This window comes from Zalophus californianus, chromosome 12 (assembly GCF_009762305.2).
Source record: "Zalophus californianus isolate mZalCal1 chromosome 12, mZalCal1.pri.v2, whole genome shotgun sequence".
NCBI lineage: Eukaryota > Metazoa > Chordata > Mammalia > Carnivora > Otariidae > Zalophus > Zalophus californianus.
Window position 1 is genome coordinate 5012512 of NC_045606.1, and position 27264 is coordinate 5039775.

At 49.8% G+C, this 27264-nt stretch overlaps 1 protein-coding gene across 7 annotated transcripts in view; it reads right to left on the reverse strand.

Annotated features, from left to right (window-relative positions):
• The window catches only part of COBL (cordon-bleu WH2 repeat protein), a 277937-nt gene that overhangs the window by 173005 nt on the left and 77668 nt on the right, over positions 1–27264 (reverse strand). Inside the window, exon 1 of one of the 7 annotated variants that reach the window (XM_027573898.2) lies at positions 4865–5139. The exons of the other annotated variants lie outside the window; for them this stretch is intronic. The gene's annotated coding sequence lies outside the window, so the exon portion shown is untranslated. Of the gene's footprint in view, positions 1–4864; positions 5140–27264 lie in introns of those variants that run through there. 7 annotated transcript variants of the gene reach the window in all.

The window sequence follows — 27264 nt, forward strand, 5'->3', positions numbered from 1 at the left end:
AAAACCATGTAGGGTCTCAGCCTACAAGGTGCAGAGCAGACTTAGAAAATCCTGAGGCAAGAATGATCCTGAAGAAATCTGCATAGGTGGCCTTGAGCAGTCCGGAGAACAGCCAGAATTTGGAGCTGTGAGAGAAGGAGAGGAATGGAGGGAAAAAGTCCTAGCTGGGGAAAAGTATGCAGTTGGGGGAGGGGGCGGAGAGAAAAACAAAATGGTAAGGCACATCCTAGAAGAAGACAGCATTATGGGCTGCGTCTACTCAGCGCACCAGAGGGCTTTGGTTTCTCCAACCTACTCAGTCTCATTTGAATCCTTGTAATCTAAGGGTCAAGATCTGCTGCTCTCATTTTGCTGGTTGGGGAACCCATGAGCAGGTGGTTCCAAATAACAGCGTCCCACAAATATTTGGGGATTATCTTTTTCAAGGTCACTGAGAAAGCGGAGGGAAGCAGAAGGTGGGTTCGTGTCTGTTTTGTTCAAGGGGGAGAGGCCCAGCCGCTGCAGGAAATAGGGTCCGGTTGGAAGCAGGCCAAGGAGCTAAGTAATCCATTGCCAGCGGGGAATCCCAGATCATCTGTGAGAACCAGTGCGGGAGAAACTGCTGGAAGGCGCGTGGGGGGAGCCCTGATGGAGGCAGCTAGAGCAGTGAGCACAAACAGTTCTGGGGACACGCAGCCTGAATGAGAGGGGGGTGGCCCATGGGGAGGGTGCATGGAAAGAGCGGTCGTGGAAGACTGATGGCTCCGCGAGAGCAGGAGGAGCGCCCTACAACGTTTGGGGTTCCAAGCCTCTGACTCCAGTACAAGGTTCAAAGCAGGCCAACAAAGGACACACTCTGGGAGGCGATGACCAGGTGGCTTTCGATGGCCTGGGTCTGAGATGACCGTGACATTTCCAAGCAGAGGCAAGTGCGGGCAGGGGAGAGGACTGAGGTCCATCGACCGAGGATCCTATTCTCTGAGTGCTGCGAGGTCCCCACTCGGAACCCGGCACAGCCGCAGTGCCAGCCGCCAACAAGCCCTCCGGTGGGATCCCGCGCGTCTGCAGGGGGCGCATCTGCAGCGGGGAGAGGGAGCAGGGGCGAGCCGAGGCACCGTGGTCACCACTCGGCCGGACCTTGGCCTTCTCTCAGTCCCGGCTGGCTGGTGGGTCCTCGGTCTCAGACGTCATCCGGCGTGTCCCAGGTAAGCCATCAGGATCTAAGACGCTGTGCATGGGTTTCTTCTTTCTGGATCTCAGTTCCTTTGGGGACATCGGGGGCTGGGCCAGAGGACACTTCCAATTCTAGTCTACTAAACCATAGTATGAAAATATGAAAGGAAAAATATGAACCCCAAATTACCACTATTATAATTAGGATTACGATGGCCACTATCCAAAAAAAAGGAAAGAAAATAAATGTTGGCAAGGATATGGAGAAATTGGGACCCTTGTGCTCTGCTGGTGGGAATGCAAAGGTGTGCAACCACTATGGAAAACAGTATGGAGGTTCCTCAAAAAAAAAATAAAAATAGAACCCCCATAATTCCTCTTCTGGGTCCGGGAAAACCTTGGTGATAGTGCAGGTTTGGTTCCAGAGCACCTCAGGGCAGCAGCTATATCACAATAAAACCGCTCAAATGAGGGGCGCCGGGATGGCTCAGTCGGTTGAATGTCCAACTCTTGATTTCGGCTCAGGCCATGGTATCAGGGTTGTGAGATCGAGCCCTGTGTCAGGTCCCATGCTCAGCAGAGTCTGCTTGAGATTCTCTCTCCTTCTGCCCCTCCGCGGCTCATGTGCTCTTTCTAAATAAATAAATAAAATCTTAAAAAAATAAAAATACTTTATTGCTAAGAAATGCTAGCCATCATCTGAGCTATCAGGATGTCATAATCTTTTTGCTGGTGGAGGGTCTTGCCTCGATGCTGACGGCTGCTGATCAGGGTGGTGGTGGCTGAAGGATGGAGTGGCTGTGGCCATTTCTTAAACTAAGACAACAGTGAATTTTGCTACATGGATTGGCTCTTGCTTTCATAAATGACTTCTCCATAGCACGTGATGCTGTTTGATGGCATTTTACCCACAGAACTTCTTCTAAAATTGGAGTCAATCCTCTCAAACCCCACCACTGCTGCTTTATCTATAATATTCTAAATCCTTGTTGTCACTTCAACAATCTTCACAGAGTCTCCACCACGGTCTTTGCTCGTCCATAAGAAGCAACCCTCTCCATTGAAGTTTGATTCTGAGACGCAGCAAATCAGTCCCATCTTCAGGCTCCACTTCTAGTTCTAGTTCTCTTGCTATTTCTACTACATCTTCAGTTACTTCCTCTAAAATAGTCTTGAACCTTTCAAAGTCATCCATGATGGTTGGAATCACCTCCCTCCAACCTCCTGCTCATGTTGATATTTTGATCTCTTCCCATGAATCACAAATGTTCCTAATGGCATCTAGAGTGGTGAATCCTTTCTAGAAGATTTTCAATTGACTTTGCCCAGATGCATCAGAGGAATCACTAATGTAGCGCAGCTAGGGCTTTATGAAGTAAGACTTGACAGTCAAAATTACTGCTTGATCCATGGCATATGGAGGGGATGTTGTGTCGCAGGTGTGAAAACAACATTCATCTCGTTGTCCGTCTCCATCAGAGTTCTCGGGAAACCAGGTACATTGTCAATGAGCAGTCATATTTTGAAAGGAACCCTTTTTTCTGCAGTAGGTCTCAGTAGTGGGGTTAAGAAATCCAGTAAAACATATTGTAAACAGATGTGCCACCACCCAGGCTTTATGGTTTTATTTGTAGAGCACAGGCAGAGTAGATTCAGCACAAATTTTAAGGGCCTTACGATTCTCAGAATGGCTTCAGTCACCAGCTGTATTAGCCCCTAGCGAGAGAATCGGCCTGTCCTTAGAAGCCAGACACTGACTTCTCTCTCGCTATGAAGTCCTAGATCGGTCTCCAACAGACGGCTGTTTTGTCTACACTGGAAATCCAAGAGCATAGCCACCTTCATTAATTCCCTCAGCCAGATCTTCTGATGACTGGCTGTAGCTTCTCCACCAGCCCCTGCTGCTCCACCTTGAGATGCTTCTTTCCTTAAACCTCATGCACCAACCTCTGCTCACCTCAGACTTTTCTTCTGCAGCCTTCTCACCTCTCAGCCTCCATAGAACTGAAGAGTCAGGGCCTCGCTCTAGATCGGGCTTTGGCTTCAGGGAATGTTGTGGCTGCTTTGATCTTCTTTCCAGACCTTTAAAACTTCCTCCATATCAGCAAGAAGGCTGTTTTGCTTTCTTATCATTTGCATGTTCGCTGGAATAGTGAATTTCCTATTGGAAAATAGGAACTGTTCCTCTGTGTTCACAACTTGGCTCACTGGTTGTCACAGGAGATCCTGCTTCCAGCCTGTCTTGGCTTTTGACATGCCTTCCTCCCTGAGCTGAATCATTTCTAGCTTTTGATGAAAACTGAGAGACGTGTGGCTCTTCCTTTCACTTAACATGTGGAGGCTACTGTAAGGTTATTAATTGGCCTCGTTTCAATCATGTTTTGTCTCAGGGAATAGGGATGCCTGAGGAGAGGGAGAGATGGGAGGAACAGTGCTCTGTGGAGCAGTTAGAACACACACAACATTTATCAATGAAGTTCACTGTCTTCTATGGGCATGGTTTATGGTGGCCCAAAACAATTACAATAGCAACATCGAAGATCACCGATCGTAGACCACCCAGACGAATATAATGAGAAATTTTAAAACACTGTGAGAATTACCAAGATGTGACACAGAGACACAAAGTTAGCAGATGCTGTTGGACAAATGGCACCGGTAGACTTTCTCGATGCAGGGTTGCCACACACCTAACAGTGATAAAAAATGCAGTATTTGTTCAGTGTAACATAGCCGAGCACAATAAAACAACATATGTCTGTCTCTACCCAAAAGAACTGAAAGCAGAGACTTCAAAAGATTCCCCCCCCCCCCAGGTTCACGGCAGCATTATTCACAATAGTCAAAAGGTGGAAGCAACCCAAGCACCCATCACTGATGAATGAGCAAAACGTGGTAAGTACACATTCTGGAATATTCTCTAGCCTTAAAAAGGAAACAAATTCTGAAGCATCCTACAACACGGAGGAACCTCAAGGACATGGTTATACTAAGTGAATAAGCCAGAGACAAAAAGGCAAACACTGGGTGATTCCCCTTACTTGGAGGTTCTGATAGCTGTCAGAGAGACCGACCTTGGAATGGAGGGCGCCAGGGGTTGGGGGCGGGTGGGATGGAGAGGTTGTGTGTAACGAGTTTAACCGTTTTTTGTCAAGCAGAGTTTTGGTTTTGCAAGATGAAGAGTTCTGGCGATTGGCTGCAGGACGACGCGAAGGTACCGAACGCTACCGACCACACGCTGAGAAATGGTTGGCATAGTCAATTTCATGTTGTGTGTATTTTATCACAACTGGATCACAATAATTTCATCCTCGTAACATTAGACGTTCATCCTGGTAGTTTTGTCACTGCCAGCATGTAGGGCAGGTTTACTGTCAGGTCTGTCTTCTGTCCCTCACTGGGCTCCTTCCTGGGGGCCCCTCAGCCCCCACAACCTAGCTCCCCGCACAGAAGGAGTTTCTTTTGCCGAGCACGCTGGGGGAAGAGAAGGCAGCTGCACAACCTGCCAAGAGTGGAGGGAGGCCCAGGGCCCCTTAGAGCAAAGGGCGTGGGTGAGGCTAGACCCCCCCCAGGGGAGGGACCCCCTCGGGAGCGGGTCCAGAGAGTGGGGGCAGGTTGCTGGGTTAAGCTTCTCTGTGCACGATGGGACAGTGACGGGGTCTCCTCTGCCTCCCCCTGGAATCCTCCTCCACCCGAGCAGCACCCACAATACCTGAGTTCAGGCTTGTCTTCTCGAGGAGGTAACTTCGTGCCAGTTCGAGAGCTGAAGCCGCCCAGGTGGACAGACACCCCAAGCTCCTCTGAAAGTGAGCACCGTCTCCACGTAACGCAGTCACGGCGCCACTGGCTCCCGCCACCGGGGAAAGACTGCTGCTGTTCCCATGGACCCGATCATCTTCACTCAGTCCACAAAGGTCTTTGCACTGCCAACCTGGTTGCTCCCAGACTGGTGGCTCCCTTCCAGAAGGTCCGTGCAGGTGCCGTGGAGTCCGACACCAAGGAGCACGTGGACAGTTAAAAGGGCAGGGCCGCTCCTGGGCACGTCCCGGGCACCGTCAGGGAGAAGCAGGGCTGGTCCAACGTGCCTCAGGGACTGAGTCACTGAGCAAGCAGCACCCCCTCCCTGGGCTCCCTCCAGGTACAAGACTGGGTGTGCCCCAGCAGAAACTATCAAATGAAATAATATGTACAAAACATCTCTGGCATTTCAAAGGTCATCAATCAGAATACCAGATGGTTTTTGATTCAAACCATCCCATATTTCCTGTGTAAATTTCAGGGCAGTGCTTGCTAGCTCCTGCATCACCTGGGATGCCACCAGCTGAGGATTTTCTTCCCAGAGCTCGTCCACATGCAGCAGAACGCTGAGCTCTGTTCCCTCAACGCAAGGCCATCCAGGATGCCGTGGGCTGCTCGTCTGGCACCACCTGGGCCCAGCGAATACAAATTCCAGGGCTAGAGTCCAGGTGGCTGCATTAAAACCTAACCCTTAAGGCACCGAGCCAGGCTGGGGGAGCCCGGGGCAGGCAGAGCCTGCAACCTGCGAAGGGAAAATCCCCACAACTCTCTACTCTAACTTCCCCGGAGCAGAGTCCAAAGGGCTCTCTGCTTTATATTTATTTGTTTATTTATTTCTGTGCCTCAAATACTTTTTCAGTGTCCCTGACCAGTGGACACTGAAGTCAGTGGTCATGCTGATGCCGGCTCACCTGTCTGCGTGACTGATGTCCATTTACCATCCGGCTGCCCTGGCAGGAAGCAGGGTGAACAGTATCTGCCTAAAGGGAATTTCAAAGAGAAACCCGGCACACCCCACTCCTCCCGCTTAGGATCCACCGTGAAGCAAGCTCTGCCTAACTGGGTCTCTTTTCACCCCGGGGCAGAAGGGAGTTGCCACTCTCTGCCCAAGATTCTTCCAAAGCAGAACGTTTGATTCCTCCTAAAAGATTCTGAGAGTTAGAAACGCGTCGCCTTGGTTCTCAGGGTCACTTTGCTGCCAGTGTCAGCCTGGTCTCTCCTGCCAGGTCGCCAGACAAGGCCGGGGCCTCAACCCCACGGAGGGAGCAGCCTGGAGGTGGGTAGGGAGCCCTAGGAGAGCCCCAGGCAGCTGAGTCTACGCAGGCTCCCAGCCTCGCCCCAGACCTCCTGAATTGGACTCTGCGGTTGTCACGCTCCAGGTGATTCCTGGGGGCAGTCCTGGTTGGGAGGAAGCATCAGAGAAAGGGGCACATTTCTAACAGGATTTTAATAATGATGCCATGGAATATTATTTTGCACACTTATTTAGTCCTGTGAGCCAGAGCCAAGTGTCTCTGAGAAGGCAGTCATCCACTAAACAAACGTGGTCGGCCCCACTGTGTCCCAGGGCCACTCCAAGACCTACGATAAGACATCTAAGTCGCCCTCCACAGGCTCACGGCCTCCAAGGGCCGACTGATATTACCAAGCGATAGCACACGTAAACACAGAAAAGAAGGACAGACCGTGCTACTCAAGGGTTATAAAGGACTCCCGATTTAGGCTGGGTTCAGGAAGTGACCTGGGAGCCGGGATATGAAAAGTCAGTCGGAGTTGGCAAGGACAGGGGTGGGCGTGAGCTGTTCCCAGCAAGGACGTGAGAGGGAGGCAGGGGCCTGAGCGTGGACCGGATTACGGAGAGCCTCGTTCATGTCCTACGAACCACACTGAGCAGGACAGTGGCCACTCTCGAGGAGCATGCGCACACGCAGAAGCGCACATGCGCACACGCGCACACATGCGCGCACGTTCAGGCGCACATGCGCACACACGCACAGGCACACATGCGCACACGTTCAGGCGCACATGCGCACACACGCACAAGCACGCGCATGTGCTCCAACTGGGGGGAAGATGTGGTGGGTCTTGTAAGAGAAGCTAGAGAGAAAGGAGCCTGGCTGGGAGTGCCAGCCCTCCCGATGGAAAGCCCCGAAAGGTGAGGTGCTCAGACAGGTGCAACGGGGCCTACAGGCCCAGGAAGACAGGCCATGTGGGCAGCTATGACCCCCGCCTACCCAGCAACCTCAGCTGGGATCTTGGGGTGGACACTGTATTTCCATTTTGCCCAGCAGTCTCGGGGGCACTAAGGTGGTAGAGATGGGGACAAGGGCTCCAAGTGGCGCGGACGTGTGGGAGTGGGCAGGACGTGGGTGTGTGCTCTCCCAAGTTTGCAGGGTCCCTGCAGCCCCCTACGCATTTGGTTAGGACTCCAGTCAGTACACTGTGAGGATGAGAGAGGACCAGTCAAGTGCCTCTCAAGTGCTTCTGCCCTGCGTTCTAGCAACACACTCGACTTGCATGACTCCGATGGTGCTGGTTTCAGAACTGCCCACTTGGGTACACTGCGGGCTAGGAAGCGCTAGCTGTATAAGCCACCACTTTCCTGACCGAAGGCACTAAATTAGATGCACGAGATGTGGGTATAGCCCGGGGCTCGCAAATACTCTGGGCTCTCTGCGCACGAGGCCTGGGCTTGAGAGTTTCCATGTAGACCGAACCAGGTAACAGATGTAAGGTGACTGGTGCAGGACCTGGCAAGGAGTAGGTGCTCAGAACAGGTCTCCTGTCTTTACATACTCTCTTGTGCCCCAAAGAGGGTATCTGACTCATGGAGAAATCTAAAAGGGACTTAGGACGGTGCTAAGTTCACTTACAGCAAAAAGGTGCACCTGGGCAGCACGGAAATTTCGTCAAGTTACAATGTGCTTGAGTGTGCCTGTTTCGTTTTTTAAAACAGTGTTCTAAAATAATTATAGAATTCTTAAGTAAAACTTTAGTGCAAGAAACCTCACTTCTAAAACACATTTTTCTTTAAACCAGAGTTTAGGAATCCCTAAAGATCTACAAATGGAGTTGCTGGCAGCCTAAAGGGTAAAAGATTCTTTTTTTAACATGTGCAATCATTTAAATAATCATTTAATTAGGAGTTTCCCAAATGGGGTCATCTGCATTGTACTCACTGCCACACGGTTCAGTACCCGTGTTGTGTGGGGTTGGGACCACACCTGCAGCAGAGACTGAATAATGTCCCCTGCACTGTGAGGGTCAAAGGATCCCCGGCGGCCCAAACCCAAAGTCCTACACTGCTTGAGAACTGACCATGCTTTTTTTCTGTTGCCCAAAAACGTGATGAGAAGGTCCTGCCCTTGTAATTAGCTGTGCGGTGTTAAAAAGGCAACGACGAATATTTCATTTAACTACTTTTCGGTATTGTGTTCACTTGCATTATCAAACATGTCCATCAAATTAATGGGATCTTGTTATCTGCATTAGAAAGCAACCATAGGGGTGCCTGGGTGGCTCAGTTGGTTGAGCGTCTGACTCTTGGTTTTGGTTCAGGTCATCCTCTCAGGATCGTGAGCTCGAGCCCCGTGTCGGGCTCCACGCTCAGTGTGGAGTCTGCTTCGGATTCTCTCTCCCTCTCCCTCTGCCCCTCCCTCTCATGCTCTCTTTCTCTCTCTCAAATAAATAAATAAATCTTAAAAAAAAGGCAACCATAATGGCATTGATGTAAATGATGGTCATCATCTTAAAGTCAAAAGATTAATGTGCACAGTAAGAAACTGACCTACAGAGGTTTAACTTTTTACACGTCAGATTGAATGCTGGTGATCTCAGTCAAGTGTCAGCGCCACAGAAAGGGAGTGGATGGTCGTGATTCAGAGTGAGGCCCACCTGGCTACGTGGCAGGCAGCCTCGGATCAAAGCCTGGCTCTGCCTCTCACTAGCTGTGTGCTCTCAGAAACTGACAGAGCCCTGTGCCTCAGTTTCCTTATCTGGAAAACAGGAACGACCCTGTAGGATTGCCGTGATGATCTGATGTAATGATGCTTATGAACTAGCACTCAAGTTCATGATAAGTATTAGCGACTAACAACTAACAACTCTGTTAATGTGACTTTTGTGCTTCACTTTGTGTAATTTATACATTGTTTTCATTTTACAGTTGTAAAAGGAGCCTACTTACCTAGCTTCACACTTGTAGGTATTTAAGAAAACTGTAATACATTTAATTGAATAAAAGAGGTCACAATCATTGTTTTGGGACAGCCGTGAGACCACTTTCTTACACCATATGCAAAAATAAACTGAAAATGGATTAAAGACCTAAATGTGAAACCTGAAACCATAAACCCGCTAAAAGAAAACACAGGCATAATCACTTGGACATCGGCCTTAGGAATATTTTTCTGGATATGTCTCCTCACACAAGGGGAACAAAAGCAAAAATAAACTATTGGGACTTCATCACAATAAAAAGCTCTTCCACAGCAAAGGAAACCATCAACAAAATGAAAGGCAACCTACAGAATGGGAGAAGATATTTGCAAATGATACAACCGATAAGGGGCTCACATCCAAAATATATACAGAATTTATACAACTCAATGCCAAAAAAAACAAACAATCCCATCAAAAATTGGGCAGAGGACCTGAACACATAGTATTCCAAAGAAGACATCGAGAGGGCCAACAGACACATGAAAAGATGCTCAACATCACTCATCATCAGGGAAATGCAAATCAAAGCACAACGAGATATCACCTCACATCTGTCAGAATGGCTAAAATCAAGAAGAAAAGAAATAACGTGTTGGCGAGGATATAGAGCAAAGGGAACTCTTGTGCTACTGTTGGTGGGAATGCAAACTGATGCAGCCACCGTGGGAACCAGTATGGAGGTTCGTGAAAAAAATTAAAAATAGAAATATCTTTAGTGGCAGGCAGTGGGCACTTAGGTGGCAAATATGGTGTCCAGTTCAAGTTGCCCAATGTGTATGGAGCGTTCCAGGTGAAAGTGGATTACAACCGGCTAGGCTACACGAACTTACACTCCTGCACTCGGGTGTCCATGAGGCCACTCCCGCATACACAGTATGAGTGCATCATCCCCTCGGCCTAGCCCTACTACGCCAGCCAGAGACTTCTCCATGATGCTGGGGCTCTTCATCTTCAGCATTGTCTTCTTACACGTGACGGAGAAAGATCAGTCTGACTGAGGGGGCAGAGCCCTGCAACTCCTTAAAACACACAGATGGCGGTTATGTAGGATTGGGTCTTCCTCTCATGGAGGTTTTTTTTTTGGTTTGGTTTGGTTTCCTTTTTTTTCTTTAAGCCATGGGATAGTGGTACAGCATTACCTCAGTGGGAGCTACAGCATTGGGTACCAAGGGATTGGGGGTTGGGGAATGATTTTTATGTGTTTTTCCACCTAATGCTAAGTGGTATTTTTCATATGTGGTCACTCTCCTTTCTAAAATAAACATTGCCCTCCAACTTCAAAAAAAAAAAAAAAAAAAAGTGCCATAGTGCTATCTAGTAATTCCACTGCTGGGTGTTTACACAAAGAAAATGAAAACACTAATTCAGAAAGAGATCTGCACCCCTATGTTTACCGCAGCATTATTTACAATAGCCAAGATATAGAAACAATCCAAGTATCTGCTGATAGATGAATGGATAAAGAAGCTGTATTGTGTGTATATATACACATATGTACATACAATGGAATATTACTCCGCCATAAAAAAGAATAAGATCTCACCAATTACAACAACATGGCTGGATCTGGAGAGTATAAAGCTAAGTGAAATAAGTCAAAGACAAATATCAGATGATTTCATTTATATGTGCAATCTAAACAAATAAAAGAAATGAACAAAGAAAAACAGAAACAGACTCACATACACAGAGAACAAAGTAGTGGATGCCGGAGGGGAGGCGGGTGGGGGGGATGAGCAAAATAGTTAAGTGGAGTAAGAGGTACAAACTTCCAGTTATAAAATGAGTAAGTCAGAGGAATGGTAAGTAGAGCATAGGGAATACAGTCAATAGTACTATAATAACATCATAAGGTGACAGATGGTGAACACACTTATTGTGGTGAGCACTGAGTAATGTATACAATCATCTAATCACTACGTTGTAAAATGAAACTAATATAACATTGTGTGTCACTATGCTTCAATAAAAAATAAAATACAATAAAATATTTAAAAATAAAATGGGTCGCTCCACTATCAATTCTGAGACAGGCAGGCAGCCTGGAGTCCCAGGATTCATCAGGCATTTGCTGCTGGTCATCCGCACGATTTTAGATCATCTTCAACTGGACGGGCTGAACAGGAGAGGGCCAGGCAGGATGGCCAACACCCCACCGATGGCCAGGAGTGACCAGGCCACATGGAGTCTCAAAAGCTGATCATGAGCCTGGAGAGAAGGCCCCTCCCACCCTAGCACCTTCTAAGGAAGGGGTGTGTGGTGCCTGCCCCTCCAGAGCCTCCTCTCCACTCCCTGAATCCTACCTTGGTGGTCCATCTGACCTCAGACTGGGTGAGTCATGTCTATCTTTGAGAAGAGAGTTAGACCTTCACAAAGAAGAGGATCACCTGGTCCTTGGGTCACGGTCACGGCAACAGCAACAGCCGAGATTCCAAGAACATTCTAGAGCCTTTTGGGACATGCCCACGTGAGTGATGGATGCTCAGCTCTGACCAGACCTAGGTGTTCCTCTCAGATCTCATCTTATGGAGAGAATCAGGATTCTGTCTCTCCCTTCCCGTCCTGTGCAGACAGGCATTGGTGTCACCTGTGTGGCCAACTACATCATGCAGTCTGTCAGGCCTCTGACACTGAGCCTCGGGTGCCGGTCCCTTCCCTTGTGACTCCCCATCTACCCTGTCCACTCAGAAACCACACCCTGAGACTTGGATTTCAGAATGGGGCCTGCAGGTCACCCTATACTTCAGGGTCATGCTCCATAAGAGTCTTCAATAGGGTTGGCATGACCAAGGAAATTAACTGGTTTTCTTTTGTAAATGTGTTTTATCTAGTGGGTAGAGTTTCCCTTCTCCAAGATGCATCTACAATGTTCTAAAGAAATTCAATGAAAGTTTAAGCATATCAAGTGCTTGGTACGTGGAGTCCAGGCAAACGGAAGGCCTTCTGCTGGCACCAACAACGTCCTTCCATTTATCCTTCCAGGGACAATACAACTCCAGGACAAAGTGGAAGAAAGACATCCAATCCCAACAGCCGATGCTGGGAATAAACTACAGAAATGAGGGGGGAGAATGCTGTGGAGGCAAATAGGGTGGGAACATGGTCTTCAAAACTATTCTCCGTGATACAGCCACAGTGCCGAGTGGGGAGGGGTGTCCTCCCTTTCAACCCACGCCGGGAGCAGGGCCAGGGAGGGACACTGCTACCAAAGGGACTCGCCTTTCAACTGGGACTCAGAGAGAGCTATTTCAGAGGGCTCCGGAGTGGCTTAGATGGAATCCCCATTAGAAGCAGGATGCCACTGGGGCGCCTGGGTGGCTCAGTCAGTTGAGTGTCTGACTCTTGATGTCACCTCAGGTCATGATCTTAGGGTCGTGGGATCGAGCCCTACATCAGGCTCTCTGCTCAGTGCACAGTCTGCTTGTCTCTCTCCCTCTGCTCCTCCTTGCTCAAGGTCTCTTTCTCTCTCTAAAATAAATAAATGAAATCTTAACAAAAAGAAGCAGGATGCCACTTTTTAGACAAAATCCCCTTATCCCCACCTGAAGTCCACAGGCTCCATCCCATGTCTCACCCTTGTTTCCTGCTGAGAGATTCTGCATTCATGCTCACGCTACATCAAGTCCCTTCAGCACTTTGCTTTGTACTTGCAATAAAGTACAGCACCTTGGCAGAGCTTTGAAGGTCCGAGCCTTCCCACCTCAACTCCCCGCCAGCCTCAGCCCCGAAACCCACCATGTTCCGACCACACATCCTAGGAATAAGCAAGCTCTCCCTTGTTGAGGACTCACACATGCTGTTCCCCCTGCTGTAAATGCTCTTCCCTCTACTCAACTTTCTACCTGCCATGATCCAAACTGACATGTGCACCCCTAAAAAGGCCATCCCCCAGTTCCTAATGAAGCCCCGTTATTCTCCAGCAGGGTCTTGATTCCTTCTGTAGTGCTTCTCCTGATCTGCACTCACAGGTCTTTGCTGGGCTGTTTAGGACCAGCCATGACTCTAGACTCACACTCCAAGGGAACAGGGGTCAAGACTTTGCTGTTCATCAGGAGACACAGTTGCTCGGCAACTACCTGCTGTATGAGTGAGTGAGTTTTTACTGCTGGGATTCAGCTGCCATGCCATTGGCCAAGTTTGCCAAAAACGAAGACAAGGTGAATGTCCAGTCACCCAGAGGATAGCAGACAGTACTGAAGGCACCCAGGACTGTTTAGGGAACCCACAACCACCCAATGGACAGGAACCGGCTTTCATGGCTCTAAGGACAATATTCATCCAGTTTTTAGCTCCTAGTTTCTGAGCACTCTGTGTGTGCTTGCTTCTCACAGCAGCCTCACATGGAAGGTAGATCCTCCGCATTTTATGTATGGGATGACTGAGGATGCCACAGGGTGAGTAACTTCCTCAGGGCCCCACCGCTGGAAAGACTGGAATGCTACTCAGGCCAGGATGCACCCCTGCCCCTCAGTTATTTCCTGAAAATAAACCCCCAGGGTTATCTGGCAGGTTGGTGTTGAGCTGTCTAGGCGCTGTGCCCTGTGCTAGAATGTTGGCATCCTGCGGGGGCAGCTGTGATGAGAGGGGTAGGTCAGGAAGCAACCCTTTGGTGAAGTTTCTGGCATAGTCATAGATACAAGCCGTCTGCTGTGATGTCGGGTCTGGACAAGGCTTGTTTCTAAGTAGAGTTAGAGCCCCATCTTGTTTCTAGGTAGAGTTAGAGCTCCCAAGAACTTCATTCGGGGCTACAGCTTCCTTACAGATCCCACAAATCATAAGGACCCTGTTCAGCACCCTCGGGGAACAGAGGAAGAGGTAGAGTCAAGGGGAAAGGGAAAGGGCTGATGTCCAGAGCTGGGATAGCCTCTGGGTCAGCCCTCAGGGTTCTTGATACCTCTAGGGTTGGGGACTCCTTAGAGGATCTTATGAAGGCTATTTGCCCTCTCTCCAGGCAAGATGCACCTTCACATGCACACGAGATCCACAGACCATGGTGAGTGATCGGGGACCCCGGGATAAAACCCCCGTGATACTTTCTCTCAGAGTTGGGCACCTCCCAGGATCAGGGCAACGTTCCCTCCAAGACAACAATTCCTTCTAATAAAGGAGAAATGAGGAACGTCCCCCAGATGCTTTTCCCTACCAGCTCTGCCTTTAAAAACAAAACTTAACACAAGAGGAACATTCACTAGGAACCGCAGATCAGTAATATGGGCCAAAAGGTATATATTTATGAACCTCTCAAATTAAGAGGACACCTCTAAGCTGCAGCTTACAGATTAAGACAGTAACGCCACACTGTTCCAGTAAACCAGGGGGCAATGGCTGTCCCCAGGAAAACGCTGCATTTCGGGGCAATGCAGACACCATATTTAGGAGTTCTGCCCCCAGAACATAGTTTTACAGCTGCAAAGCATCTACCAGCCCCCGTGACACTCTCTACAATCAGGAAGGCATTAAGTTCAGATCTAGCAAAGAGATCGCCAAGCTGTGTGAGCTCCAACAAGCGACTTCGTGTGGGCAGGTTCCTGTCACTTGTAAGCCTCGGTTTCCCCTAGAGCTGACCAAAGAGCGCTTCCAAACGTTCATCTGACATGATTAATGTAAGGATTAAATGTTTCTCATGCTGCACTGCTAGGTAGGCAGCACTCAAGGACTGGTAGCTGTTACAGATATTTTTTCTGTTATTAGCAGGTTTATTGTTGGGGACAAAAACCCCCAAAAGCCAGCCTCTTGTCTCCATGAGGGTAGACTAGAAGCTAGCTCCTCAAGGTGCCCCCAAAAGGCTCATTTACGCAACAAATGCATTCAAAGCCAACTGAGAAACCTACTCTCGGCATTATTTCACCGCTTTGACCCGGGTTTGGGGAAGCTTTCAGTAACTCAACATGAAAAGATTAGCTTTCTTGATAGGATTTTCAAAGACATTATGACAAAAGATATCCATAACACTCACCAAACTCTACACTCAGGCCTGCATATGTGGGAACGCTGGTATCTCTGCACACATCAAGTAAATATTCAAAGAGGAACATAGGAGAGCCGGGTCCCACAGCATTACCCAACTCCCAGGCAGTTAGGAAAGCTCCGTAGGTGCGGATCACTTAACCATCGGCAAATGCTCCGCGATGAAGCTGAGCAGATGGACTCCCGCTCCAACTATCAGATAAAACAAGAGTTACTGCATTGTCGAACGGTACGGCAAAAGGATCTCTCCTTCCAAATAACAGGCAGTGCTCCTTTCCTGAGGTTGGAATATTCTTATCAAATGAAATGAAATAGATGACTTACTGATTGCCAAACCACCTGGCAATGTTTTTGCACACATCCCAAACTGTTCCCTGCCCCCGCCTGGAGCAGCTTGCTTTGTCCCCCTACAAGGAGAGCAGAGGGGTCTCTAGGCTGGGTTAAAGCAGTCCCAGGAGATAAGGAGCGTCCCTGGATTGGGAGCACGGAGGCGAGGGAGTGCCATGAGAACAAGTGGAGGCCTCTGATCCGACCCAGCCTAGTGACTTATTAATAAAGGTGCCACCCGATGCAGGGCTTCTTCCCAAGCAAGCCTGCACACGGGTGACTGCGCTCACTGAGATGCTCCCTGCTGTGTGCACAACCAGCGCCCAAACTCACAAGATGCCTTCGTTTACTTGGTCAAAGACACAGACCTTTTAACCTGGGAAAATAAAATGTTAAAAGGAAGAGCTACTAGGGAGAGGAGCAGAGTTTCCTCCTCCCGGATGAGGATGCCTGGCGGCAACCTGCTTCTTTCTTACAAAGTACACCCACTACCTTTTCCGACTGGGCCCATGTGGGCAACACAGGCGTTCACTTGGGGGAGAAAACTCTGATTGTTCTTCAAGAGCCAAGTCAGACCTTTCACATTGCTGCCCACCTCATGCAACCAAGCATTTGCTGAACTTGTAGAAAGCAATTCTTGCCATCTAAAGGCACGATTTAGCACCTTCTTTTCCTGAAGAGTGTTTATTTTTCTTTTCTTCCCTCCAAAAAGAACCATGTGACAAGAAGCTCATTGTTTTCGGCCAGCCAGTCTTGCAGTAGTGTGGTTTTTCAAGCTCGAAACCTATATTCGGTTTCTACCAAATGCCACTGTCCCAGGATTACAAACAATGCTGCCAAACAGATAATGTGTGCAGGCAGGCGTGCCTCGGAGCCCGATGTGCTCCGGTTCTCAACAGAGCCAAGGGCCTGGGGTCCCAGTGAAGGCACAGAGGCCCGAGGATGAGGGGCTCTGGTGGCCAGGACAACACCTTTCCCCCTTTGGGCCCCTGCAGTCTGCTCTGTGTCACCTGAGCTACCCGCTTCCCTGGCTGGCAGCCCCCAGAGATCTGGTCAACCTCCCTCTCTGGCTGGGGAGGCAGGGCCAGTCCAGCACAGCCCCCTGGAGGAGGCAAGGAGTGTGCTGCCCACGACCCCCCCGCAGCTGTCCCCTGGTTAGATGCCAGCTTCACTGCACAGAGGCCACACCCACACCTGGCCACCACCTCCCTCCCACAACCCCAGAGACTGTGTAAGTCTGCTGGCTTGTAGGCCATTTCTAGCTGAACGAAGAGCTCCTCTGTGCAAAGCTGCTCGCTGACGCTCCTTTCATTCGGGGGTTCCACTATTTCCCAAGACTTCCACCTGGCTTTCATCTCCTCCTACTCCCCTTCCTTCTCTGCCTTTCCTCCTCTTCCTATGCTTCCTTTCCCTTCTCTAATATCTGTGCCAGGTTGGTTCCAACTCCGCCAGGCTCCACCCCGTCTCCTCCTTCCCACCCTCCCAGCTCCACCCGTACTCAGGCTGTGGTCTTCTCTCCGCTGGACTATTACAGTAGACTCTCACAGAGTCTCCTCCGCCTCCTGCCACACCCCCTTCTGAGTCCCCATCTCCACAGGCTAGGAAGACCCTTCCTCAAAGACAACTCCATTCAACCATGGCCCTGCTGCAAGCACCTCAGTGCTCCCCACTGCCCACTGCATAATCCCAAACTTCCCTGCCTGAGATGTTTTATCCCAATGCTGTTTCCACCATGCCCCCACAGCCCCCAGGTGTGGTGACCAGAACCTTGGTGCTCTACACACAGAAGGGACTCTCTCCCCTCCATCCTATCTCCAGCTGTTGATCCTCTGCCAGCTTCATCTCTGAACCCTTCATGACATCTCAGCACCACTGCCAAGCAGCAAAGACCCTACACAATGCAGTCAACCGCTTGCAGCCTCCACTTTCTCCTCCATGTGATGGGGATAATACCCATGCCTTCTCCACAAAATCATGTCAAAGTTAAGTGATCTCACTCTTGTCGGATCCATGGACAGTGCCTGGCATCTGAGTCTTTAGCCAGCAGCTACTGTGACACAGTGTGGAACGGGACCATCTTGTTCTCACATATCCGTGAAGGCACAAAGCTGAGAATCCCACGCTCTAGATGCTAGAAGTGCCCCTACAAGTCCTTGCCTGGAGGGATCCCCACCTGCTGCCCATCCCCTCAATAGCATAGTAAGGAGAAGACTAGAAGTCTCTGTGGCCAGCATGTCAGGCTAGTGGGGACATCATGGTGACCCAACCCTCACCTGGTGCTTCTCTGTCCTCCCCCAAATCAGCCAGGGGCCACCTGGAGAACCACACCAGGCCTGAGCTGGACTGGAAGCCAATGGAGACGGAGCTGCAGAACTGCAGGCCTGGGGCTGGTGGGAGCGCCATGATGTGGGCCCCTGGGGCTGGGGCAAGTTCAGGAATAGAAACTGATACGTTTCCTGCCTAACTAGTTTTGGAGGGAGGCTGGCTCGGACTGCCCGCGTTAGCTGGGTGACAGAGAGGGTCAGAAGTGAGCACGCTATAGGCCCACTGGTTGAAGCCCCAAAACGCTGAGTTCCAAAGGCAGTTGAACACTGCAGAATTCAGCAGACTCAAGAGACCTTCAAAGGAACCTGAACAAGAGGGATGCCTGCTGGGGCTGGGCTCCAGGCAGGGACCACTCTGAAGCTGTTGGGGGCACAAGAGGCAGGAACCCCACAAGAGGACCCAGCATGGGGGTACCCGCTGCACCAGAGGGCGGGCTGAGCAGTAGCGAGGGAAGGACAGAAAGCACCCACAAAGGACAAGTGCTGGCTCCTTCCCCTACTGTCAGCATCCCTACCCAGGCCACAGAAGCAGCCCCCGGGGGCCCCCAAAGCAGACAGAATGCAGCAGTCTCTCCAGCAGGTGCTGTGGGGAGGCCCGAGTGTGGAGGCTGGGTGGGAAGAGGGGAGCTTCAGCTGGATATGGAAGTGAACTTGAACTTGTTCCTCAACCTGTGACAAATGAGACCACTCTGGTGGGTGACAAGAACTGAAGTCTACGGGGCCTGCCTGACACGTGTTCCCGGATGGCAGAACTGGCAGAGACCTGACAGTCCTTTCGTAAATGCGTGATTCTTCTCCATCTCACCACCATTCCAGAATGGTCAGAAATGGAAATGGCCCAAAAAAGAGAAGAAGAGAGACTAGTAGGGAACAACCCAGATCTATGTTCTCCCTTTCCTCCTTCTCTGGAAGACCACGAAGGGAGGGCAGACTTTAGAATTTCCCAGGACCCACCCGGCTGTGGTTCTGGGAGAGCTGGGTTAGCAGCTCCAGGAAAGCCGAGCCACGCAGAAGACCAGAGCGCCTGGCGCACCCCTAAACTGAGATCTGGAGGCATTGGTCCATTGGTATTCCTGAAGAAAAGAGCAATCAGGGATTTTTAGGACGTTCTCTTCAACACTGACACATTTCTTCCTGAGCCATGTGGCCATTAGTAAGCATATCCCATGGAACCACCAGGGAACCTGTGTGTGAGTTCACCAATTAAGATGTTAAATAATAGAAAATCATGGAAATGACCAGGAATATATTTCAACACATCACTAAAGAAAGGGCAGGCACCTCTATTATACAAGAGGCATCAGAGAAAATAAATACAGACAGCAATTAAGTTCTGGAGTATGCCAGAATGAAAGTTGGCAAACATTGACTAAAGTGAGATTTTTTTTTTTTTTCTAGTTTAAGCACATTTGGGGGGTAAATTATTGGCAATGACGGAAAATCCTTGGTTTCACATCAACCCTCCAAGAAACCACACTGTCCTGTTAGCATTGATTTTTAGCTCAAAAGGCCTATGGCAAATCCTATAGTTTTCCTCCTGATTGACTAGTGGAACTGGCAAGGGGCAAGAAATATCGATGAACCTCCCATCACACATGAGAGATACCAAACTCGGGACATAAGGAAATCGCAGGGATACGTATTTGCTTTCAACAAGATGCACGCGAGGGTTTTTTGTTGCTATTTCTTTCCCTCAGGGGGAAAAATAAAGGGCTAGGACGGTATTAAGTTCCTTCTAGCAGAGTGTGGAAAAAAAGAATGAAACCAAATGGGAATTCGAAGATTAAAATGGCAGAACAACAATTTAGAAAGGATGCCACACAGTCTGAAATGCAACCTGCTGCCTGCTGATAAGCTGGTCCTGTTTCTATTTACTTCTGTAAATAACTGAAAAGCAGTGAAATCTGATGATCCAGCTTCCCACAGAGCCAATAATGATTGGAAGAGAACGGAGCTCGGAGCGTTTCTCAGGGACACGAACCTGACTCCCTTCCCCTGAGGCCACAGACGCACAAAATCATGGTTCAGAGAAAGGCCCGTCCGGGCGATGCCCCGTTGCCTTATGTCTGCTAGGGAAGGTCTGAAGGTCTGATTTCTGGGCCTGTGTTTTCACGACCTCATTACAATGGGCGAGCCCCGGAGAGCAGACTCGCGCAGAATCACTATAAAAACAGCTAAACCACGTATTCATTACCTCCGGTGTAATCACCTTGCAGTCTTATTTCTGCCCGTTAACAAACAGAACTTTTAATGCCTGAAATACATGGACATGGCACTTTATTTTGGTTGACATTAATCTATTCCCAAAGACACCTTCAGCAAAAATAGCAGAGAGGAATGAAGGCATGAGAACACTCGCAGAAATAGAGGCCAAGGGTCAGTCTGTGTCGATATGGGCGTTTTCTGGCCCAAGAGCTGGGCGCTGGGTGCCTTGAATTCTCCTTTGAAAATATGACACTTGATAACCTCCTCGGGAGCTGTGTCTCAAAATAGGGCCTGGGCCCCACAGCGGATCCCTGGACCGGTGAAATCAGAGCTGGGTGCTTCCACGGCTCTGCTGGGGTGGGTCGTCCAGACCTGCCGCCATCTACCCGGGGTGTGGAGCTGAGGAGCCCAGCCAGGCCCCACTTCCCAAATTACACGGTATCGAGCGTGCAAACAAGGAATGCTGACTGGAGGAACAGGGGAAAACAACCTGCTGGTTAGCCAAGGCCACGCTGGGGCCCACTAATCCATCTATGGAGCAGCTCACTCCTGAGCTCCTCGGTCTCCTGGGTCTCTAACCCTGGAGAAAGGGAGGGAGGGAGGGAGGGAGGGGAGGAACTGCCCTCCTATGTCCGTGGACGAGTCCAGTTGCCCTCCACTCTCTTATACCTGCAAAGGTACCCACCTTGGGCCCCGCCTTTAGCTGGCACCTACTACCGCTCTTTTATCTGGTTGCTTGTGGTGGGTAGGGGCCCCTGCAGAACTTCTGCACCACACCCCCCCCCACCCACCCGCAGGGGCACAGCCTGGTTGGGAGGGGCCCTGCAGCCCGGGTCCCTCTTTAAGAGAAAGAACACATAAGTACAACAGTAGGTCAGGTGTGGATGTGGCCCAACACAGGTGGTCCTAAGGGTCTAGCCTCAACAGCCAGAAAAAGTGAAGGGGCAGGCGGGCCTTCCCACCCCGCTGGCCTCTGTTCCCTTCCCCTGCTCTGCGTTCTTCCAGGGCACCAGCCCCCCCCCCCCCCCAGGTCCCAACCATCCCCCACCCAGCCTCACCTGGCCTTATGGTCTGCATTCTACTTACCTCCCCCAAAGTCAGAACACTTCAGTTTGGCTGAACAACAACAATGACAACAACAACAAATCTATTTACTTCCTAAGCTTCACAAGCAAAACCGAACAGAAACTCCACTCTCTCCCTCAGCAGGAACCCTACTCCCCCGCAGGCCTAGCCTCCATCTTCCAGGAGCAAGCTGACCCTCACGGAGAGTCAAAGGGACCAGCGCCAGGCCTTTCACTGCGACTGGGTGGGAATGAACCTCCTGGACAGATGAGGAGCAGGTGGGGGCAAGATCTCAAAGTAAGGAAGCCCTTCCTGCTCCCAAGTGACAGAGCCTATGGGGAGTCAGCCGTGGAGCCGTCAGAGGACATGCCAGGCTGAAGTCTCAGGAGCCATGCAGAGGATGAGACAACCCGTTCTTGCAGTGGAGGGAGTCCCCAGAACCTGGAAGCAAAGCCAGTCTGCTGGGGCGCCTGGGTGGCTCAGTCGGTTAAGCGTCCGACTCTTGGTTTCAGTTCAGGTCATAATCTCAGGGTCGTAAGGTCGAGCCCCACATCGGGCTCCCTGCTCAGCACAGGGTCTGCTTGAGATTCTCTTTCCCTCTTCCTCTGCCCCTCCCATTTGTGTGCAGGCTCTCTCTCTCTCAATTAAATAAATACGTCTTAAAAAAAAAAAAAAAGCCGGCTTGGGTGGGGAGTAAGGGGCAGGGGCCTGGCATCTGACAGTGAGGTAGGGCAGCAGGCTGGGACGGGGGTGCAGAGCGTTCCTTATGCTTCCCTCTTGGCAAACAGGTTTAGATAGGACTCAGAGATCTGTCCCCCGATGAATACGACAGCCCAGGGCTGGCAGCTTACACTCCCTGCTGCATAGTGTCCATGCTCAGGGCGCCTTGGGTGAGCCTGCCCTCGGGGCCACGCGTGGCAGAGGAACACGACTCCCAGGTGAGGCGTGCAGCACGGAGAGTGCTGAGGGTGTCTGGCAGGTGGATGCGCTCCGAACCCAAGCCGTGTTCACAGAGAGGCACCAGCAGCTTGCTCTTCCAGCTCCCTGCCTACCTGCCTGTCCTCCCTCCCCAGGGCAGTGCAGGCTCGGGTGGCCGTGGGCTCCCTCCATCCTCTCGGCCAGTCTGCGCAGACTGCTTGCCTCACGCCTTACCCACGCCCACCCCTGGCTGCTCGGAGCAAGGCCCGGGGTGCCCGGGGACCCCTTCCTTGCCATTCTGCCAGCCTCCGTGCCTTGCCTTTGGCTTCCTTCAAATCAAAACACAAGCGATGTAGCGAAATGCCCGGCTTGTGCCTGGCACCAGCAGGTCATTCAATAAACGCACACTCAAGAGTTACACGAAAACCATTTAAAAATGCAAGTCTGAGAATGTTGAAAAACACATTCAGCTAAGCCTAGCAGCTGAATTTACTCTGAGGCTTTGCTCAGCTCCGTAACACATAAACTGGGTGGAGATCCATAAAGTCTCTTTACCAATTCCTCCTTTTGTCTTTGAAAACAGAAGAGACTATAATACGAAATTAGGCCACCCTCTGCACAGTTTGGTCACTAGCTTTTGAAATCTTAAGTGTGGTATTACGGAAATATATAGTATTATCATTTTTTTTCTCCATTCTAGGACACCTAGAAAAAAGTACTTTCAAAGGGGCTAGTCTAGGAACAGTACGATTTCAGGAAGAGTAACATGTTAGTAATGAGAACAACAGGTGTGTTAGGCTAGCACATTATTTGGGGGCATTACAGAAAAATATTTACATGGTGTTTTAGATAACGACCCAGTCCCCAAGAAGGATTTGAGTCCCTGAAGCTTCCAGGTTCATCTTCTGTTTGAAAGACAGGTGGTCAGCTGAGACCTGGGGAGGCAGCCCAGGAAGAGATGGCTGATATCACAGGACGCTTTGTTGACACCTCAGCTGTGGTGGGACCACGGCAGTCCCCTTCAGCACCACAGGGGAATGAAGCAGGAGAAGGAAATGCCCCCCCCCCCAAACTGAATCTGACCAAGCTGACCGGGGACCGTGGCCCAGGGAGGACTCGGCCCTTTTCCCCACCCAGGTCAGTGGGCAGACTTCCCCAGATGGTGACGTCTACACAGTCCTGACCGCCGGCTTTGAGAGTCTTCCCTGGCTGCGCTGTGGCCCTCAAAAAGTTCTGGTTCGGTTTTACTGGGGTCAATTTGGTCACCTATCATTGTTGGATCAAATGCAACTTTGAAGGAAAGCCACGCTCACGGGAGGCAGGGCAGGTTTCTTATTTTTCCTGTGAAAGCCCCTTTTCAGAGTTTCAGATAGCATCCAGGGGCAGACCAGTAGTCACCCATCCCAGAGTGATTCTTTGCTTGCCAGCCCTGACCAAAGCATATCCATCCAACTCAGCTTTCCAGAAGCTTTTCTCATCCTGGGGGGAAAATTCTCCTTTCCTTGTAATTTTCGTGACATTGGGACAGAGCGGATTCTGGAACCTGGCCAGCCAGTGAGACTCCATCAAGCATGCCCTTTTGTCACGGGAATTGTCCCTGGGACAGAGAGAGAGGGGGCAAGGGGCACCCACCCGCTCCTAGCTACACTCACACCACAACTCTTTACAAACAGGAATGCTGTACCTTTTCCTAAGTTAAAGCAAAGGGGAAAAAAAAAATTGCCGGTGTAGTCTTTTTTTGTGTTTTCTACCCAACACGTCAGTTCAGGGTGTATCCAACAGCCCCCAGGCCCCCTTAGCTAACGTGCTGCAGGCCAGCACCCCAATTGTGTGCTACTATTTTTCCCTCCCACCCTGAATCTGCGCTTTCCTCTGCAGTGAACGTGCACCTTTATTCTCCCGCCTCTCTGCCTCATCCCCAAAGATCCAGCTGGGAAAATCCTTCTTCCATGAAGGATCCCCCGGGGAGAAGGAGCCACATCTCCTCCTGGCCGCCCCTCCACCCAAGGGTGCCCCTACCCAGGCATGCCCTGGACCTGTCCCCAACTGTTCATTCCTTCGGAATATTAGTAACATGCTCATTATTACAATTACATTAAGTTATGATTAAATAAACTACATTCAAGGGGTGCCTGGGTGGCTCAGTCGGTTAAGCGTCTGCCTCCAGCTCAGGTCATGATCTTGGGGTCTTGGGATTAAGCCCCACATTGGGGTCCCTGCTCAGCATGGAGTCTGCTTCTCCCTCTCCCTCTGTGCTCTCTCTTGCTTTCACTCTCAAATAAATAATAAATAAAATCTTAAAAAAAACCCATTTATAGATACTGAACTTGGAATTTCATATACCTTTCATAGGTCACAAAATATTACTCTCTTTTTGATTTTTTTTTTAATAAACCAACCAAAAAATTTGAAAACCATCCTTCGGTTGTAGGCTGTACCCAAAGTGGCCTCAGTTTGCCAATCCCTGGTCTCGATGTAAGGAAGTGATGGAGACCATCTTCACAATGCATACCAAACTTAAAGGGATGTCTTGTCTGTAGCCACTGCATTGTGAGCAGCATAAAAAATCCAGGAAATGGGAGCGTTCATACACTGGTCTGTTCAGCACGGAGGTCTCACATGGCTGAGGGAAGTGGGATGTTCCAATGTCCCCAATTGTACTGTTGTCTTCCTTGTTGTAAGTGAAACATCCGCCAACATTCACCCCAATCTGCACCTGCCATCGAGACCACCGCAGAGTGTCCATGGATTCACGAGTTAACAAAAGCATCTGTGATCATCAGCTGGCTTCATGCGATTTACATTCTGAGGCAAGCACTATATATACATCCTTTATGTAAGTAAAATAACGAAGCTACCATTTCTTCAGAGAGCTTGGTGGTAGCCATTTACCAGCGCGCCACTGCCTTATCCCAGAGGGTCAGGACTATTAGCCTGGGAGAAGAGGGCTTGCTGCCTACCCCTTCTAGTGCATTCCAGAGAGGAGGGGCTGAGTGTGTCTCTGCCCCAGAAAACTGCCCGATAAATGTCTGCCTGGTATTCAGGCTGCACAGCCAACAGACACAGGAACGAGCAAGTGAATGTCCTCGGCTCCTCTAGTACATCAAGCCTCTCACCACCTCTTGTCTTTCAGGAATAATCACAGATAACCAAACCCAGTTGCAAATGTAGCACTTAAAATATTTCAGTGATTTCTCAACACGTCCATTCAATAACAAAAGCAAGTACGTTACATGCAACATATAAAAAATTATTCCACTAATTGGTACTTACCATGTTTTCATGCGCAAGCTAATAATACTTTGCACACATTATCCAGGTCAATTTCGTGTCTGGACTCATTAGAACCTAAATGAACCCAATGCTGGTGAGAACGAATGACGTCAACACCCAGGCCCGTGGAGCTCCGCACAGCCAAGTGCCTGCTCAAGGCCCTTGTGCGCACTGCACATTCCAGCAAGAAACACGCAGCTCACACTCGCAGGGCTATTGCCATAACTTCTGATTTGCATTTTAAGTAACTGACTCCTACTCCAGGAGGCAAAGAAATAAGCTAATCTATTTTAAAAAACAGTAATAATACTGCATAAAAATAAATATGCAATTAAGAGAAGTTTTATGAAATGGAAGTCTGCATACCTGACAAACTAAGTAGAGAAAGTTACAGCCCAAGTTTTCAGGCAGTCCCACTGGCAGGTAGAAATATTTCCTCATTCCACACATTTGTAGAAAGATAACAGCACTTAGAAGCCCCATGTTCTGCATTCTACCCTGTAAGTCCTGTGGTTCTTCAGGGACTGCCTCCCTCACACAGGATCCAGCAGGCTGTCCTGGTTGAATTCACTTCCATATTGAATAGTGTAAAGAAGGTGCCAGAAAGTTCCAGAACTTTCTAACCGGGACATGTATGATACTGGGCTGGCCCCTGACCCCTCTGCACCTCCAATTCCTCACCCATAAAATGACTTGGTGATGTCTCAGGGTCACCTACTTGCTGCTATTTAATTTTATGACCTTAAGGTTCTAAGATTCACAAACAAACAAAAAGTCATTCTGGGATCTGAACACAGCTAGAAACCTTTCCAGGACCTAAGCTGCTATGTTTTGTAAATACTGGTGATTGGATTTCATGCCAGACACACACAGAGTTGACACCCTTGCAGCCTGTGCTGAGAGCAAGCCCTCCCAGGCATGAGCTGGGGAGGGGGCTGCGCCCAGATCCTGCTTCTGGACTCTGAGCCCAGGGTCTTTTCCAGGCCCTTCCTGTCCAGGAGGCCTTGTCTGACTCCAACATTAACACCTCTGTGTGGACTAAGTCAAGGGGATGGGGGACCCAGCTAGAGGGAGGTGCTGGTGAGCTCCATGAGGGGGCGTCCAGGCCCACAGGAAGCAGCTGGAGCTCACGGAGTGCCAGGAGTGAAAGGCAAGACAGAGGACACCAGGGCCAGGTCAAGTGGCTACATTCTGCTGGGGGTGAGCTGCGTGGATGGGTGAACAGTTCCCTCTCTTCCACTGAGGACAGATGGGCAACACAGCTGACACAGATTAGGGCTGGGGGAGGAGTGTCTGTCCGGAAGCTGTCCCCTGAAACTGAAATGGCCTGTCCCTCTGTACAGGGGGCGGCAGAGTGATGGGGCCCAAGCTCTGGAGCCCAAGGCTGTGCCCTCACTCCCCGGCCCTCCTACTGGCTCGCTGGCCTGCGTGGGTCACGTCACTGCTCTGTGCCTTGGTCTCCCAGTGGTTACGCGGGGATGACAGTGGTGTCACCTTCCTCCTAGGGTCATGAGCATTACACGCATGAAGACTGCAAGCCACTCAACAGAAATACCAGCTGCAATCAGGGGATCCATTGGAAATCTAAATTTTATGTTCATCATACAGATGTAAACAATAGGAAAGTGAATACAGTAATAATAATAACAACAATAATGATGATTATAATAATAGAGTCCTAGTTTCACTGTGCTGAATCCATTTCCTCAAAAATAAACAGTGTGCCCATCCATATGCTGTCCACAAGAGACTCATTTTGAACCTAAAGCTACATCCAGACTAAAAGTGAAGGGATGGAGAACTATATTTCATGCCAACGGACCTCAAAAGAAAGCTGGGGCAGCAATTCTCATATCAGACAAATTACACTTTAAGCTAAAGACTATAGTTAGAGATACAGAAGGACACTATATAATTCTTAAAGGGTCTTTCCAACAAGAGGATCTAACAATTGTAAATATCTATGCCCCCAACATGGGAGCACCCAACTACATAAGCCAACTGAAAACCAAAA